Here is a 12011-nt window from a genome sequence, read left to right on the forward strand (position 1 = left end):
TTTACCCTGCCCCTCTGTGTTTCATTGATAGAAAATAGATGAGGTTCTAATGGATGTGAGCCACCAGTAGTTCTCTTTCCTGCAAGACAAAAACTTCGCCTCTTTGTCCTCAACTTCTCTATATTGATTTTCTGGCACATGCTTGGCTATCGTAAATGGTACAATTTGTAAAAAGCATGATTTCGGTAAAGCTTGGCTCATGCTTAGAGTTAAAGTTTGAAGAAGGATAAATAAAAAATCATGGCCCAACTTTGCCAAAAAGTAGTCGCCTTAATTATGATTTTCTTGACTGAAAGGTCTGTGAGCGAGGTTACACTAAGAGATTTGCTTTTTAGGATACCAGGCAGTTAGATGGCTACACATTATATAATAATTATGGAAACTCTTTGAAAACCCCATTTCATTCTTGTCGAGACTATATACCATAGTCATTGTGCATGGCAGAAATGTTCATTCTCACTTAGTCTCAAGGCTTTCAAGTGGATATCAGACTGTGCATAATGTTTTGGAATATTCATGCAATATGTGAATATGAGTTAGCCTGGGATTTCAGCACATTCTGTGAACATAAAACCAGTCCAAACCCACTCTATTCCCAAAGGGATTTAATTTGCCAGTTTCAAGCTATGTTTGCAGACAGCCAATTATGTAGCAGGTGTGAAAGGCTGGTATTATTCAGTGAAAGCGGTCACTAACCATACACACACACACCAAAACACATTCACATTAAGAACATTAAGTCTGTGGAGCAGAATTCTTCCTTTAACAAATTACAGGAGAGACTTTCTGTCTCAGTCACAGTAATCCTCAGGCTTCTGTCACAACTGTAGTTATAAATCCATGAGCAGTACAGTGCAGTTGCTGCTTTTGTGTCAGTACCAGTGTAAAACAAAGAACAGACTGATGATGAGACTGACTGATGAGATCAGAAGTGCTTCACATTTTTATTGGAAAATATTGCTCAAGCAATTAATTAATTAATTAATTAATTGGGAAGCAGTTGTGTGAAGCCATTACTTCATTACTCCCATTTTGTCAAAACTTATTATTGGATCCTTTGATCTAAGAAGTTGAATAGCTCAAGAAATTTGACGTTTGTCACATTGGTTTCTGTGGAACTGCAGAAAGAAATCATAACCAATTTAATAACCTAACAATAAGATATTCAATATCTGCTTTAATGAGTATCTAGAAGGCCTACCAAAGGGAGTAACAACTACAGCTATGACCATACAAAGAATACCTGATGTACAGCTCATTCAGTTGTATTCACATAAGGCATAAAGTAGAAAGATCTGGCTCTAAATCCTGCTTTACATAGTGGGTTGTCTGTTGGTGAGGTGATACTGCTCATTCTCACGTGACTCCACCTGCACTGTTATATTTATGATGATAGCAAAATATAGGATCATGTCAGGTCAAACTTTACCCGAGCAATCAGAAAACGGGTTTCTGTTCTGTTTGAGAATAAGAGTCAGGGTTCAGTCACAATGACTGATGTTAATTCCTTCTTCTTGTTAGTGTGTTGATGTAACACCATTTTTTCAAAACCATTTAGATCTAACATCAAACCAAAGTAACCAAAGAGTATGGGTGCTTTAATCTGATCCAAACAGTGATCCTCATCTCTCAAACATTTACCGCATCACTGTAACCATGACAACGGCGGTTCTGTGCCCCTGTGGACATCTCTTTAGACAAGCTGACAGTAATAGATGATAATTCACCTTCCTGCCTTTGCTACATAAATTGTAACCAAATGCATGCAATGTTGTAAAAGTGAGAGAGTGTATTTTGTCTGATAAAATCCAGAGCAGGGGTATATCTGTTTAATGAGAAAATCCTCAATCCTATACCAGTCCCAATTATTTTACCATGCGCTTTTCGAAGAATTATTATTAGGGTGATTAAAAAATGTTATCTAAATAACTCAGGGCTTTCTAATTAATTTATTGAATTTAATCACATTTCAAGTGCATCACAATATTTGCCCTTAAAAGCGACACTTCTCAATCTAAATGGATTTTAGTGGATAAATGAATGCAATGCATCCAATTTTACTTGCTTTTCCTTTTCATAAAGCTGTTGGATCTTGTTTGAAATAGTTTTTTTGCAAAGCAGCTTGAAAGTTAGATCACACATTTTCTAACCTCTTATCTTCTACCGCTAATAGTGGTCTGCAGTCCAGAGCAATTAATATAGCGAGTAAATTTGTAAGTTTATCAGGCGTTGAATTACTAATGTTGGTCCTGAAGCCAGTCATTTGTTGTAGTTTGGGCTGCAAACGCCTTTTGTTTGTATTTGTGGCAGGGCTACAGGGGGCTAGAGTGGGGCTAGCGTGGACAATGACAAACAGTTCTGCGCCATTATGAGGCAAACTGTGATTAAATGCATTAAAAAAATTGAACACGTTACTTTCTTGTAAGTAATTAAATGTAATTAACACATTAAATCCCACCCCTAATTATTATGATAATTATTATTACTATTCCCATCTGTCTTTGGGCGGGAGGTTGACTGGTCCCCAGTCAATGACAAATGGACCTACCTAAGGACAGACATTCAGGTACAATCACTTGCAAACAATTTTAGTCTCTCCAATTAACCTCAGGAGCACATAGACAGATCCAAATGCTATGGCTATGAACTTATAAATGTGACTTTCTTCAAGCCTTAAGGTTATACTGACTTCAAATGGCCCAAACTGGAAGGTGGAATGAAAAGAGAAATCAATGCTTGATTCAATCATTTGTTAGATATGGGGATTTTGACAGTTTTCAGAAATTGTTGGACGGAACAATCCTCAGGACAAATTTAACCAAGTCATAAGTCATAATATTTTAGAGTTATTTGAAATGTATCAAAATATTGAAAGTATCATATCACAAGAACAGCACTTGTTGACACGCCTCTCCAACTTGTCTTAACATTAAACTGGTTGCTTAACATTAAACTGCAGGTTAAATCATCTATCCACCAGCTTAAACTTTGCACTGGAAAATATTTTGTTAGCAAAAAAAAAAAGACAAGTATGTACATGAAAACCTGAGATATCTATAACTGCATATCTTAAGGTGCATTTCAGAACTAAATATCCCTTTAACAAGCTGACAGCTCTTCACAAGCCACTTAGCCCTTAAAGGCAAGGTAGGTAAATTTCTCCAGATACACTTTTTAATATTTTGGCTGAAATTGTCTTTAATTCTGATAGCAATTAATAATTCATATACTCTGAAAAAGAAACAAAAAAACTGTCATCTGTAGCAGTTGTAAACTTTGATCAAACTTTGATCACTTGACCACGAGCCCACACTCAAAGCATGAGCTGAAATCTGCTTCAGGACCAACGCTGCCCATACATGTAAGTGAAGGACGTTGCTTTTGAGAGAGCACAGAGGGGAGCAGGTAGGTGAATATGAAGAGTGGAGAGGATGGCACTTTCAAAATCATGCTAGTTTTCTAAAGTTAACTGCCTGCTTATGAGCTTAAAAGAATTTATTTCAACAGCTGCAGCTTAAAGAAGTTTTTCAATATGAAAGGAGGATACATAATAAACCCATAATGTCTTCAGAGAAGCTATAATCTGAGAAGTTATCATTTTGTAAAGCAGTCAGACATTATAAAAGATGTGAATTTGTTAGTGAAAAGCTCAGCTTTTGCAAGTGAAATGTCCCATGTAGAGCAATGATGTGATTAAAGCATAGGGGGGCACTTCAGAGCAAAGCTACTTTGAAGGGCCCCTATCAAAAGTGACCTTTTATCTGCCACTGATTTAGTCATTCAGCGAACATAAAGGTATTTGACTGCTTAGCTCATGCTGTCAATTTACCACTCCATTTAACATCCATCATGCTAAGGTTGTCCTGGTTGAGCAAAGTGCCACACACTGCTAGAATGGACCAATAAGAAAACGAATCTCTCTTCACTCCAATGTCACCTTGGCTGTCACCGCAACTTGAATTCCTTCGCAGCTGCAGTGATTTCTTTGGAATGACAATGGAAATTGCTAATCCGTCAGAATGATTTGGTGACAGGCGGAAGTGCTAATCCTCCCATGTTATTCAGTGCCAGTGACGACTACCCTAATCCCTCTCTGAGGGTCTGATGTAAAAAGAGATGACACTAACTAAACGGCTCTCCAGGGAAATGATAGGAGGGTCTGGGAGAAAGTTCATGCTTACATTGAAATTAGCACAGCCAATATTTACAGCTGCTCTGTGGACTTTGCCATGAATTATTTCTGATTCCCAGCCCAAAAAAAAAAAATTCATGTGATGACTGACTGAACTGTGAAAATCTGTTTTCTTCTAAAGGCAAAAAGAAATCATGACTGCCAGGAAAAAAGGTTTCAGCATTGTCTTGAACTTTAGTACACCTGGTTTATTAGTTGTATGTATTTCCTTCATAAATATTGACTTAGTATTCAAACGCTATTCCAAGTTTGAATAAGCTTGAATTCCAAATATCACAAATTCTTGGCAGTGTTCTTCACTTGCAACATGTATGTTGGTTATTTCCAAATGTAGTGATAATGGAACCTTTGAAACCAACATTCACCTAAAAAAACTTGGAAGACTGTGCCATTTTTTAAACTTTAAACCTGAGTTCAAACATCTTTCTGAAAAAGGAGCATACTTTGAGCTTTGAGATTTCTATGAAACTTTTTATTATCAACCTTCATCATATGGTCAAATACGGCCTCCTAGAAATATGGGGAGCAGCATACAGAGAGGCTATCAGGACCCATTACTGACACAGTTTTTAAATGGAGCAGACTTTTTAGGGAATGAAAAGAGTTGAAGTCCTAGGAGGAAAATAGATGTGAATAGGAGCATATTTAAGTCTCACATGCTCTGCTGCTTACAGGATATTGCTGGTTTTAATCGTAGAATAAATCCTTTTTATCATTGAAATAAGTTACTCAGGGATCCAGAGGAATTGTGCTATATGTAAATGTCTTCACTCACCTTTTTTTAAAACTGCAAATGAAATAAACTTCTTTTAAAAATGAAAGTCTAGTTATCAAACTGATGCAACTACTGTTGTTAACACTGCGCCTCTCATTCAGAAAGACAAATCAGCTTTATAGACTGAATGAGAGGACTGAAGCTGGGAATGAATATGCCCAGGGACTGGCAAAAAATATCTTTGGCTGCTGAGTGTGCAAAGGTGCAAGTAGAAATTAATTTAATTCATCCTTCAAGCCTAAACATGAAGAAAAGTGTTTTTTTTTTTTTTTTTACAAATTGACTATGAATTGAAAATGAAAGTTATTTATTATTAGAAAATACAGAACGTTCCAAGCAAATTACAGCTTTGCAACTGGTTTTCTAGGTCTATCATATATTATGTTTTTTGTGTAGAGTTACTACAGTTTTCCTAACCCAAAAACTAGGCAGCCATTTTGTAATTTATAGACAAGAGCCATCTATTTCCTGCAAATGGCAGGAGTCTAGCAAGTGTATTTCTCAAATTTATTTTCAAAACCATTTCATAACACTTATTTTACGACACTTTTGGCTATTTTTTTAGATAAAAAAAGCAAATATTAAGGTCTGAACTGCTTGTAATAAGTAAAACAAAATCTGCCAAGATTGTGCTTGCTTGGGGAAAGCATATAGGCTACTTATCAGGTGTCTTGAAATGAGATGTATTGACCAATCTGAATTTAACTTCTCCTTTCAAGACACCACACTTATTTTTTTGCACAAAAAAAGTGCAGCATATTTGTAACCCAAAATGTACAGTGGCAACAGTAAGACAACCTGTTAAGTGTATAGCATTGTAATGAGGTAGCCATTCTTTCTTTCTCCATGTTAAGCTAACCTAACAAGCTTAATTGTTAACAGACACTTGTAAGAACTTGTCTTTTAATTAAAACATAACTTTGTGATAAGCAAACAAAATAGGTTCTCCCTGTATTAAATTCACATTATTATATTATGTAAACAATCCAGTGCAATTAAACATACTATAAGTACTATGTAAGTTAATATAAAGGTTAGAGTATTGTTTTACCTATGATCTCTCTAATTAATTTGATCCAGCTGTTCCCACTGACTGATATTAAAGCTTTATTTCTTATGATTGCAACACAGACACACAAAGGAGTTAGTCATTTACACTTTCTCCATCTTAAGAAACTAATAAATGAGGCTCCCTGCTGTTTTAAAATGAGGTACTTTCCATTGTTCTCATTTCCTCAGAAATCCAGAGAAGCATCTGTTGAATCTTAAAATCAAGGACACACTTTAGTCAATACATGCGATCGATACAGGCAGCATATAATTGCAACAGGCCCCTACTAGAACAGTACAAATGCCTCCCCTGAGTTTTGTGGTAAACATATAAATGTTGACAACAAGAGTCAGTGGGCTTTTTTTCCTCTTTATTTTTAGTAAAAGGAATGGATGTAAGTTAACACTTGACCTGTTTAAGTACCCATGACACTTGGCAGTTGTGGTTTGGCATCATCTGTTAATAAAAGGCACAAAGGCAACAGAGGTATCATTTAAGCCCAGGAATAATTCATGTATAGTTCAGTGAAACCACGTATGTGGACTATTTAGGCGTTTTAATATGGTTGTTAAGAATTCATAAGAGCTTAACAGAAAATAAAACCAAACCTCATTTCTAAGCCAAAGAGAGAATTGAATATAGCAATACTCTACCAAATGCTGAGGTTTTGGAACTAAGCTAATGTGTATTTTTAAAACAAATTACATGGAATTTGTTTGCAAAGATAACATAATTGTAATGGGTGCAGTAAAAACTGGTGTCATGTGCTGGAACAAATCTTATTTGGGTGAATGGGGAAGGGGGCTACAAGTCAGTGTGGGTATACATATACCATGCAAAATGGATGAGTCCCACCTCCAGAGACTAAAATTAGACAGAAACCTTATATGGTGTGTGTCCTTCAAGTAACACTCTGATTTATAAGCAACAAGAAGATACAGGGTCTGTACCTGCCTTACTTATATGCACTGGCAACACATTGTCGACACATTGTTGAAAATCAGATTATTCATTTTGCAGGAAACCTAAGCTGCCATTGAAAGCAATGGCATCTTTTTTAGTAATCATTTCACACAATATCATTACTGTGCCACTGTCCTTCAATGGCAATGGTGCTGAGGTAGAATGTAAAGTAGCATAAAGGCTACATTTACAATGTGTTTTTGTACACAATTGTCAGTACCATTAACCTCAGATTTAGTCCTGTTTTGTGAAAGTAAAAACCTGATTAACTATGTGGCAAGCAGCTAATAGATAAGGTGTTTATAAAACAATTAGGAAAGACCTTAATAGACTCTTTTAGTCCTTTAGCTTCTGACAGTGAGCAAGCATAAGCCGATAGTGTTCAGCAGTTTATACGTTTTGGTCCAGGAGGCTTTCAGTTGCATGAGGGCAGTTCTAATGGGAATGATGGATTACAAGAAGGATTGTAGGTTATATGTTCGTATGTATTCATGTAGTATATGCTGAAAATGTGTTAATTGAAAAATATCTATCTATCTATGGGAAAGCATGGATTTGGATCTACATTTAAGTTCTACCAATAGAAACACTGTAAAAAAAATAAAGATTATAAAACATAATTTATCATTTATAAAAAAATGTCACTATAAATATCTCCCGCAAGTGTCTACGAGAAAATAGAATGTGGATTTGCAAGCTATTCCATAGTATTGCACTCTTCCCTGTCTGGAGTTTGAAGAAATGTTTAGTACACTTACTGTACTATGCCTGGCAGTGCATACGATTTTTAACAACAGGGGTAGCTGTGGCTCAGTTGATATAGCCAGTTGTCTCTCCACTGGAAGGTTGGAGATTCAGCTCCTTCAACAACAAGTCCAAAGTGTCCTTGGGCAAAACACTTCAACCTTAGTTGCTACTGGTGGTGTATAAATTGGTGTGTACAAATAGGATTTTACTTCTGATGGACACTTTACAGAGCAACCTCTACCATCAGTGTGTGAATGAGTAGGTGACGTGGTGTGAAAGTGCTTTGAGTAGTCAGAAGACTGGAAAATGCAAGCATCCATTTACAGCCTTCTGATGTGAAACCATTCCATGAAAACTCAATGTTTTTGTTGAGAACTGCTTGAAATAGCTTATCAATTGGAAATCCTAAGTTATCTTCGTGTTGCTTGCATCCTGTAAGAATTTTAATTTTAAACTTTGCTGATTCGAGCGTGATAGAAATAACATGATGTCCAATCAATTAGATTGGCAATATTCCCTTTCTGATAGCTGATCTGTTATGAATAATGTTCTCTAACTTGGCTTTTAAAATAGAAAAAAAAATGCTACATGCTGTTGTGAAAAAAATAGAGCAGGTGGAGGAAGGCTTTGTTCACATTATTCATGTCCACAGCCCAGATACTCAGTAACAAAGAGTTTGTGTTTTGTGTCTTGGATCTGGAGGCTAGTTTAGAAGCACTATGTGGGCCTCCTGCTGTCTATCAGTATGAGCAAACACTGACTAAGTATTAACTGGGTTTTTCTAAATCCAGACTGCAGGGTAAAGCAACAGTCCCCATGATCCTGCAGCAGAGCAAACGTACAGCAAGCCACATGGTGGAAGACAGGATACGCTGCCGATGGCTCAACAAGGCATCGCTTCAGAGGAAACATGGCCAGTGGTGCAGAAAGGACCTGTTTAATTGGCAGGGTTTGAATGCACAAGCACTAATTAACCACAAAGAACATGATTCAACTTCCAAATCCCAATAGCATCCTGAAAACCCTGCTGACATTTTGCCTGCTGCGTGGTGGTCAGTGGTTGAGCAGAAAGCTACATTTCTCGGGAAAGCATATTATGCATATTTTTCTTGTGTTTTTATATTAAATACATAGAGAATTATCTTTAAACCGAGCTACTGTTATTCAAAAAGTACAATGTTTGAGGGAGGCTTTCTTGTGCATTTCACAATCTATATCACAAATGTTTCTATACCCTGAAGCTATTCTGACTCTTGTTCTTAATATCTAGTATTTAATGGTATGGACTAGACATTTAAAGAGCAATCAACAGGGATTTTCTTTTTGTTTTATGAGAAACACTTAATGAATACAATTATGTGCCCCCCATGCTTTGCTCATTCTCAGCCTTGCAGTAAGGTCCCTTCACATCCAATTTCTTCTAAAGCACCTTAATTAGGTCCTACACACGCATGTTTGTTTGTGCATCGGCACAAGGATGCAAAATGGATGATGGGTTTAATGATCTGTCCTTTCAGGCCAATTATCATTCAGAGTATGTTATGCTATATGCTCACATTGCGGCAATAATCGTTTACATGTGAACCCTCTCATGTGAAATAATTCCATTATTCATGCCACTATTATAACTGGAGATGAGCAAAGCAGAACAGTGAGACAGAGGGCCTATGTTTAATATTTCATGGGAAAACAATAGAATGAATGAATATTGTACACTCTTTTATGGCTCCATTGATCCAAATGAAAAATGAAAACTTAAAAGAAACACAAAACTATTCTTAAAATGAGCAAACAAGTGTAAAATGTGCCCAAGTTTTCTTTTGTTTTTTTTATTTGCAAAGGTTGAAGTGGAAGCGAACTGAATACAATTGATGTTGAGGAAAATAATAATGGCCTCTTCCAAAGTGCTGGGTGCAGAATAATTGCAGCCATGTAGATTAATTCAAAACCTCGTATTTGCAAGGATTTATAGTCGAGAGCACTATGCACGGTAACCACAAAAACCATGTATGTAAAGTAGCTTAGACCACACATATTGAGGATACTGTGCTTATACAGTTATTTTAACCTATAGTTGAACTGCAGATGTTACTCAGCACAAAAAGACAATTAAGCATTTCCTTAATTAGCACCTTAAGGTAACAGGACAAGTGTCAGGCACATATTCTGTCAATATAATTCATTATTTATTCATTTATAATTTCCCTGCTTTCAATCCTGCAATTTATGTCGTTTTAAAAATTCATTGGTATGGTTCAATTAAGCCCTTCTTAGTCAAAAATGCATTTCCTCTGCTTCAGTAAAAGACTGTGGGTTTTGAAAGTAGTGTGATAATGAACAGGGATTTAATGGTGCTCATCTTGACAGATTGGCCCACAGATTAAAATCAACATATGCAGTGAGCATTGCTCATGTATTACAGAGATCTCCAGGAAGAGTTGTAATCAGTTTCTCGAGCTTAACTCGGTTAAAATCACATTAGAAATCCCAGTCAACTCATGCAAACAAGGATTTTATGTGATCACGTAAATGTGGCTTTCGTCATTCCTCCATTTATTGCTTCTTTATCATAAACTCTGTTCTCTATTTTTCCTTCATCTCTCTTTCCCTCTCACACTCAAAATGACTCATGCATCACCCTACAGCTCCTTTTTCGGCTGTCAGATTTTCTACAGTTTTACTGACTCTAATCCAATTCAGAACCAAATCCCAAAACGGTCAACCCTGCAGGCTGCCCTTCTAAATGACCCCATTCACCATTAACATTAACTCAGAATTCTGTGGGATCTTTTAGGTTTTCAATCCTGCTTATGACACAGTTGGCTCCAAGCGATTTCTAAAAATATGACTGTGTTAAAAGGGATACAGTAACTGGCCTCCAGTGTACTCTGTGCCAACAAGATCAGCCTGGGTCAGACCAAGTGTGAAAGCTACACTCAAATATGCCTTGTACAAGTCAAACAATTATTTGAACAGCTATGAAGGTTCCTTGAGGAAACCACACTTCTTTTAGCTTCCCTATGAGAAAATGCCTCTTTAGTAGCTAAATTCTCTAATTTTTTAACCACCAAAGGTTTTTCCATTATTGGTAGTTTTTTCTGTCTGCAAATTTGGATCTTAGCAAGAAGTGGACTTTGTTTTCTTTTAAAAATGTCTGTTGCTTAAAAAAAAGTGAAATTGAGAATGTAATACCAAATAAGTAGCTGAACGATACTTTTATGGGTCAATGAAATGCATTGTTCAAACAGTTTCTTATTCAAAAAATCCCAATAGACTCAAGCAAATCCCAATAAACTAAAAGACTGATTGTCCAACAACCTTTATTCTAAAAGTAAAAAACTATTATTCAGAAAACTATGGTGAACACAATCCTTTTTAAAAGACATGAAGCTTTTCGTTATGACTTTTTGGTAATTTCCCTGCTACTGGTTAAACTTGCTCCTGGTCCTTGAGGGCAACTTTTAAGACTATTGGGATTTCAGAATAATATGCTTTTAGAACAATAGGCAGCCCCACTAATGCAAACTGGGTAATACATTTTATTGGGTTTATGACTAAGCAACTTCCAGTTGCAAGTTTCCAAGTCTTTGGTTGATGTGAAACATGAGGCTAAACTTGCAGTACTGATTGAGAAGACTATTTCTGAGCACTTAAGTTAATGTCAATGATGTTGATGTGAGACTGAAATTCTTGCCATTGTTAAGGGATTTGCTTTATGTTATTTTTACTTTAAAGCTGCTTCTGTTTTGGATCATTGTTTCTCCGACTTTATACCTACTGAAAACACATGCTGTCATAAATTTTGGAAGGCTCATATATTACTGAATTTTCTTCCATACAGCGTGGCATTACATGTTGATGCTGCAGTATAAGAGACATGTTTTAAGGCAAATATCTAAATCTTTAAAAAAAAAAGCAGCTTCAGGACAGGGTCTCCTAATGACAAACAGAGGTTGGGACATCAAACAGACAGCATGGACTTTAGCTGACTCTAGAGCTACATGATTTTTCGAAGGTTATGACTTAATATTTTAATTTAAGGTCATGGTTTATAAGTTTTTCAATTTATTGTAAATTTGCTGAATTTGTATGAACACAGATGCAACCAATTTCCTCCTGGAAATTCAATATATATAAAGTATTTGTATGGCCTTCCAGAGAAGCTGCACTTTTGTAAAGGTATAATAATGAAAGTTAAAAATCTCTGGCATAAATATGCTCATTCTATCATGTACTTTCCCCCATAAGAATTTAATACCATGGCTATGGTGTTTTCGTGTGTG

General features: G+C 36.2%; 1 protein-coding gene across 1 annotated transcript in view; it reads left to right on the top strand.

Moving 5' to 3' along the window:
* The window catches only part of lingo2b (leucine rich repeat and Ig domain containing 2b), a 33048-nt gene that overhangs the window by 16660 nt on the left and 4377 nt on the right, over positions 1-12011 (top strand). The gene's annotated exons all lie outside the window — the stretch shown is intronic.

Source organism: Symphodus melops (assembly GCF_947650265.1).
Source record: "Symphodus melops genome assembly, chromosome: 19".
NCBI classification, from domain to species: domain Eukaryota; kingdom Metazoa; phylum Chordata; class Actinopteri; order Labriformes; family Labridae; genus Symphodus; species Symphodus melops.